This window comes from Mus pahari, chromosome 3 (genome assembly GCF_900095145.1).
Source record: "Mus pahari chromosome 3, PAHARI_EIJ_v1.1, whole genome shotgun sequence".
In the NCBI taxonomy this organism is placed as follows: Eukaryota; Metazoa; Chordata; class Mammalia; order Rodentia; family Muridae; genus Mus; species Mus pahari.
This window is the reverse complement of record NC_034592.1, coordinates 130,573,817-130,580,272: the sequence shown is the minus strand read 5'-3', so window position 1 is coordinate 130,580,272 and position 6,456 is coordinate 130,573,817. Positions and strand designations below refer to the sequence as shown.

The following is a 6,456-nucleotide window of genomic DNA, read 5'->3' as shown; positions in this document are numbered from 1 at the left end:
GCTTCTCAGAGTCCATTCAATTCAAAGGAAAAAGATCTCATAACTGGATGTAGGCAGCTGTAAGCCAGCTACAGAGCTTATAGGGCAGAAATGGCCTTAGAGTGAAATGTCTTGCTTCCCATTGAGGGTGATTTGGGGAAGGAGTTTTTCTTCAAGAACAGCAGATGGACAGGACACAGGAAACAAAGGTCTGTCGGCCACATATGCAGAGAGCAGAGAGGCAAGCTGTTTAAATGGACCAGTGCTTTGGCCTCCAGATGTGGCAAGCTTTGCCCCAAAGACTACAATTTGATTGTATGCAGATTTGAGTCTAACAGTTCCAGACCTAGTGTTTTATATGTTAACTGAAAAACTTAATCCAAAATGTGTGCAATCTATTTCTTCTTGCAGCCATCAGATCACCAAATATACACACTTCATCTGTCAGTGGCTATGACATAGCCAAGTCCTTTGAGACCAGTGACCTTGGTAACTTGAATCTGCTTCCATTCCAGTTTCTAACTTCTCCGTGGCAACTGAAGAGTCACCTCAACTGAGTGAGGTGGTTCCTAGGAGGAAAATGCTTGCTGGTCTGCACATGGCTTACAGTAGATGCAAATAACTCTGTCTCTACCAAGATTTACAGACCTGGCATGTAATTCTCTTATTTGGCTTGTAACACAAATTTTGTAAAACACTAATTTTGATTCTGCTTTTAGTCTTCCCAAAATGGAAATGTCTAAGCTAAGTTTATTTTTGGTTAAAAAACTAATACATGCATACATTGTTCCTGTCAAAGCCTGAACACTTGATGGAGCTAAATTCTCCACTGAAAACAAATCCAAGTCCTGCTGTCTCCTCAATCAGGAAAAATATTCCTTTCCAAACTTTTGCTACATTCTCATTCCCAACACTTGCTACATGCTAAACCCACAAACTCACCTGGACCTGGACCTTTGCTTGTGTCTATATGTGAAAATTAAGTTTCCACCCAAAGTTTGCAGCATCACATTAAACATCTTTACAGAGAGCTGAGGTGTCTGCTATGGTTTTAGTGCTTGTTGCATCCCAAACTCATGTTGAACTTTAGTTATCTTTGTCTGAGTCCTAAGAAGTGGGACCTTAAGAGGTGACTCAGGCATCAAGTCTGTGCTCCTGTGAATAAAATTGGTACCATCTTTGCCTCTTTGCCTTTTGCCTTCTGCTGTGTGAAGATGAAAGATCTGTCACTCAGGGGGGGGGCGAGGCATTCAACATTCCATACAGAACTGGAATTAATAAATCAGCTGGCATCTAATGCGATGCCGTATTGGGTAACATCCCTCTTACAAGGTGGCCCTGACTTCAGACACCTGTGTCCTGAGCCTCCAGAGAGGAGCGCTGCTTTCTGGCCCATGGGAGTATCTTGTACGGGTTTGTAGAAAAATAAAGAAAAGCTAAGTAAGCAATGATTAGACTAATCCAGGCAAAGCAAAAATTTGAACATAGTTTCCCTACATACTCCTTTGACTAGAAAAATATAAGGTAGAATGAAATCTGTAAATACACCCCAAACAGCATAAAGTAAAATTTATCTGGCCCAGCAGGCCATAAGATGACTTAGTGAATTATGTGAAAGGATATTTCTAAAATCTACTTCATGATAGTTCCAGTGTCTTGTGGGCTTTAGGCAGAATTGCTTAACCTCTGGCAACATGAAGCTCACAACATTCAGTGCTTCCAACAGGCCAGCAACTCCCTCTAAGCATCCATAGATAGACCTTGCCTCTTTCTTGACTTGAGAGATGAACACGGGGCTGAGGAAGCAGGAAATATGGCCACAATGAGCCCTCGGAACTGAGCGGTGTATTCCAGGAGTGAAGCATCCCTAACAAAGAAAACCCTGCATGCAGAAGGACCTGGCTCATGTCCAACTGTTACACAACCTGGAAGGATAAACAGGGTCACATGTTTACAGAGCTCCTTCCCTAAGCAAGGCATGAATGTATGTGGCTGAGACTCCTTCTGCAGCCCTCTGGTCTGGGTTCCAGCACACCAACTCTCACCTCCTCCCAAGATAGACTATTTCATGATGGCTCATGAATATGACGACAGATCTGCATGAAAATGGGGGGAGGCCAAGTTGAAGCTTGCATTGCCCTGAATAACAGTGACCACAATGACCTGGTAGCTTGGGACTGTCCCCTTCTGAACCTTTCCAGGCTACTCCCTAGCCATCCCTCCCCCATCATCCCTGGGAGTGGACAACTTCCCTAGTTCTGAATGTCTTTTCCTTCCGCTTGGGACACCTCACTTTTCCTTCAGGAAAGGCAAGTTCCTCCAGGCAGGATGCTCCCACCCAGCAAAGCAAGTCCTTGAGAAGCCTCAACAGTGCTGGCAGCTTCAGACTCACAGGACTATTACAGTGGGTGCTTAAGAATGGGCCTCATCAGAGTGATAATATAATAAAGTCACAGAAGCAACTATTCTCAATTTGTACAGCAAAAAGCTACTTTAGAGACTCATAGAGCGTTCCCTAAGCATTTAAAACACACCAAATAAACTAGGGTTGTTTTGCATCCTGCCTTGAGGGAAGCCTTCCAATGTTCTTCACAGTAACTACTCTATCCACAATTTCACATATTCCAGTTTGCACTCTTTTCCTTGGCATCCACAGATGCACAACTTCACAGAAACCTTCCAATAATCTTAAAGAGTCCATCCTTTCTTCTACATTACTAAGTCTTTTTCCCCCTTGGTAGTGTTGAGCACAGAACCCATAGTCTAGCACATATAGGCAAATGATATATTCCTCACCATCACAGCCCCTCTATGGAATTTCTGTTTTTATTATATTTCCCTATTCTTGTACTTCCCAGGGATTAGGCCTCCTCTGAAGAGGCCCCATGCATAATCCTATACTTTCTAAATTCTCTAAGGACATTATCTTGCAATTGTCTTATGTTTAATTTATGTTCTTTAATTCTTCAACTGTGTGGTCCTAACTAATGCATCTCTGAGGATGTTCTCAATGCAGGAAAAAAAAAAACATTTATACACACAAAAACACTCAAGAAGATAGCCCAACCTAATAAATAGGCAATGTAAAATAAACAGAAAAGAAGTGTGGCCAGTGAGCACATACAAAAAGGCATCCCCCATCACTAGATGGAAGAGTGAGGTCAGTCAGGTCTACTGCCACCAGAAAGAGTCAGTGGAAATGAGCTCATATTCAGTTTATGCAAAGGAGGAATCTGCTTACAAGAGAGAAATAAGGAGAGAGGAAGGAGGAGAAGGGAGAACAGGCTGCAGGGGAGTCAGGGAAGTAAGATGTAGCTAAGAGTCTGCATCTGTGACTAAGCCTGCAGAATCTACCAGAAGACAGTCACCAGGGCTAGGATTCTGGCTTCCCTGGTAACTGGGGCTCTAGATAAAGCTCTATACTCAGACAAGGCTGCTTCAAGCAGGACACCATCTTGGCAGTCCGTGTGCTCTCAAGGAGAGAGGGTGGAACTGGGGAACACAGCAGAGCTGTTAGAAACAGTGTTTATTCAAGTCCTTACAGGTCACAGTAGAGGCCTGGTAAAGGCTTGGGCAAAGAAATAACCTGTCACCATATAAAACCAACCTTTTCTGGTGAGATGGCTCAGCAGTCAAGAGTACAGAGGACCTGAGTTCTGTTCTCAGCATCCATATCCAGCATCTCTAAGGGATCTGATGCCCTCTTCTAGACTCCAAGCCTACCCTACACTCAAGAGCACAAATCCATACATAAGACATGTACATGTATACACAATTTTTAAAAATAAGACAAACCTTTAAAATTAGCCTTAAAAATGAAAGAAAGATAGCGTACACAAGTTAAGTATTTCTCACCTAATATAATCAAAACAGTGTTATGGATTTTGTGTTGTTCAGCTACTGGAATATTCATACATGCATTATGTGACATCCTAGGGATGGGACTCAAGGCAAAAGTCAGAACTCACTCATGCTTCCTACACATCTGCCCATGTGGCTTGGAGGGAGTTTTATGCCATTTTCACATAATAAGCTCTACAATACTTCACTCAGCATTTAGCACGTGAAAAGGTGCTATAGTGTGGTGGTCCCCATTGGTGTGTCACAGTTGTCTTGAGAGATTTGAGATCTGCAGCTCCACCTATGTCCAGTATTTGTAAGGGCCTGGGATAGCTGGAACTCCCACTTTGGAAAACTTCAAGGGGTGTTTCTAGAGGCTAGAATGTACAGGTAGTCTATTAAGATATTTCAGAAAAGAGGGTTCATGTTGCAAAACACAAGGACAAGATGACCAGTAGCAGAGCTGAGAATAAGAGCCCAAACAAAAGCAATCTGTATCATATGAATAGCAGAAGAGTTTATAATTCACCAGTGGATTACTGAGAATTAAATGTCAGTCACACCAGCACAAATGAGTCTCACAGACAAGACACGTACACCAAAAAACACCTGATGAGAACTCCCAGGAACAGGTAAAAATGCCTGTTAAGAGGAGCCCTGGCTATGACAGGGGTGGGCTGACAGCAGAAGCAGCAGGAGCCACAAATATCCTTGGTTGATGATAGACTCAGAGGACAACACGTAACACATTGTTAATTAGCACAATCAAAATCAGAGCACAGTATAGCTAGCAACTGTAACCTTGGAATGAAGGGAGACTGTGACTTTCCCACTAAGTGCATTACACACAGCCTGTTTTGAGCCTCTTTTTCAAACAAAAATACCTTTCGAAGGTATTTGTGACACCATGAGGTCAGCGGAGTGCTCACTGGATATGATATAAGGTCCTTAACACATTGCCATAAGATCCTGTATCACAGGAGTGCGTGCTTATGTTCTTACCAATCAGAATACAGCTAGAGGACAAAATATTGTATGAAGTTTACTTCAAAGTTACCCTCAGGGTCTGAGAGACACTGAAGGCACAGGTCACTCTCCATCAGCGACAGCTACACGAGAGTACATTTTTACTTTTGTCCTAAGTTTTCCATAATAGATGATGTTCTACTTTTATCCTTACTATCTAATATAATGAAAACATTATATGAGCACAGAATTTAGAAAATAATGTCTAGAACAACGCCTGTGTGCACTGAGTTCAGATCACCCCCTCCTACCTAATTCCCCTATAATGATATTTTTTTTTTAAATTAAACTTCGTTAGCTTTTGGAAAAGCCAGAAGGAAAAAACAAGACTTGGGATAAAGTTCTATTTTAAGGCAGAGCCTGTCTTTGCTTCATCTTGTGAGGAACGAAGCAGTATGAGCCTGTGAAACAATGCCGGGGTTTCCCACCCCTGCTCTTCCTCCTGGCCCAGCCCATAGGATCATCCCACAGGGACAAGAGAAAATAGACTGATACCCCTTCCCTGAAGGAAGATAGTTGCTAGCCTAGCACATCCCTGAGCTGGCTGGAAGCCTCCCTCCTGGGGCTGGAACTAAGGAAGCCTTCCGGCTGCCAACGCCCTGGAATTGTTATGGATGGACCTTATTAGCTCATCTCAGCCTCCACCCAGGCTCCCTCTTGAAAAAAAAAAAGAGGCCCAAGGATACTATTACCAGCATCCATGGCTTCCCCTCTCTGTGAATGTCTCTTGGATCTTTGCACTATGCTACTCCTAAATGGAAATGTTTATTGCAGGGATGCTGCAGATCTGGGACTCTGGGGCAACCATAAGTCAGGACTCCCATGGGGGTCTGTGGACCATGGTGTTTGAAAACAATAGTGTGAAGACTCCTCAAGTATGTTAACATACAGAGAACTCCGAGCAGACTCAACTAAAGCAAAATATAACAGCTAAAAGCTTTACTTCTGAATGCCTGGTTTGCACAGAGAAGTTTGTGGCGACCATCACAGAACATTCTATCACATTGCTTTCTGAGTGTACCCCTGTCTAGAGTGTGCACTTGAAGCAGTGTTCTGGAGTTTCAGAAGCTCTGTGAACACTTGAGGTCACATTTTGAACCTATTATGTGGAATGTGAGGCCATGAATCTCACAGAGTGGTTCAGGGACCTGAAGCAAGAACATCAGACCTCGGTGAATGTTCAAGATCAGATTTTATTTTGGGGTAGGATTTCAAATAGCCAGGTTGGATTGAATTTACTAAGAGTCTATAAAGGATCTTAAAGTTTTGGCCTTCCTGACTCCACTCTTGTGCTAGCGTTACATGTGTGCACCGCATGCCTGTTCTCATGTGGTGCTGGGGAATCCAACCCAGGGCTTTATGCATGATAGAAAAGCATTCTATTAGCTGAGCTACATCTCCTGCACCCTCTCCCAGGCCAGGTTTAACATGTTCTTGATGCATATGAAATCTGGATTTGTAGCATTTCTTCATAGGTACCTTTCAGCACTATCTACCTTTGTGAAGATGTTTTTATATAATAAAAGACCAGGCTCCCTCATTTAAACTATGAAACAATTATTCAACTTGTAGTGAGAATTATTGTTTCTTTAAAACACACACACACACACA

The 6,456-nt window shown here is 42.8% G+C and overlaps 1 non-coding gene across 1 annotated transcript; it reads right to left on the bottom strand.

The window, feature by feature from the left end:
• Positions 1-388: 388 nt before the first annotated feature.
• On the bottom strand, positions 389-699 carry LOC115063772. Its single transcript, XR_003843642.1, has one exon. It is a non-coding gene; the product is annotated as a small nucleolar RNA U85 (small nucleolar RNA).
• Between the last annotated feature and the right edge of the window lie 5,757 nt (positions 700-6,456).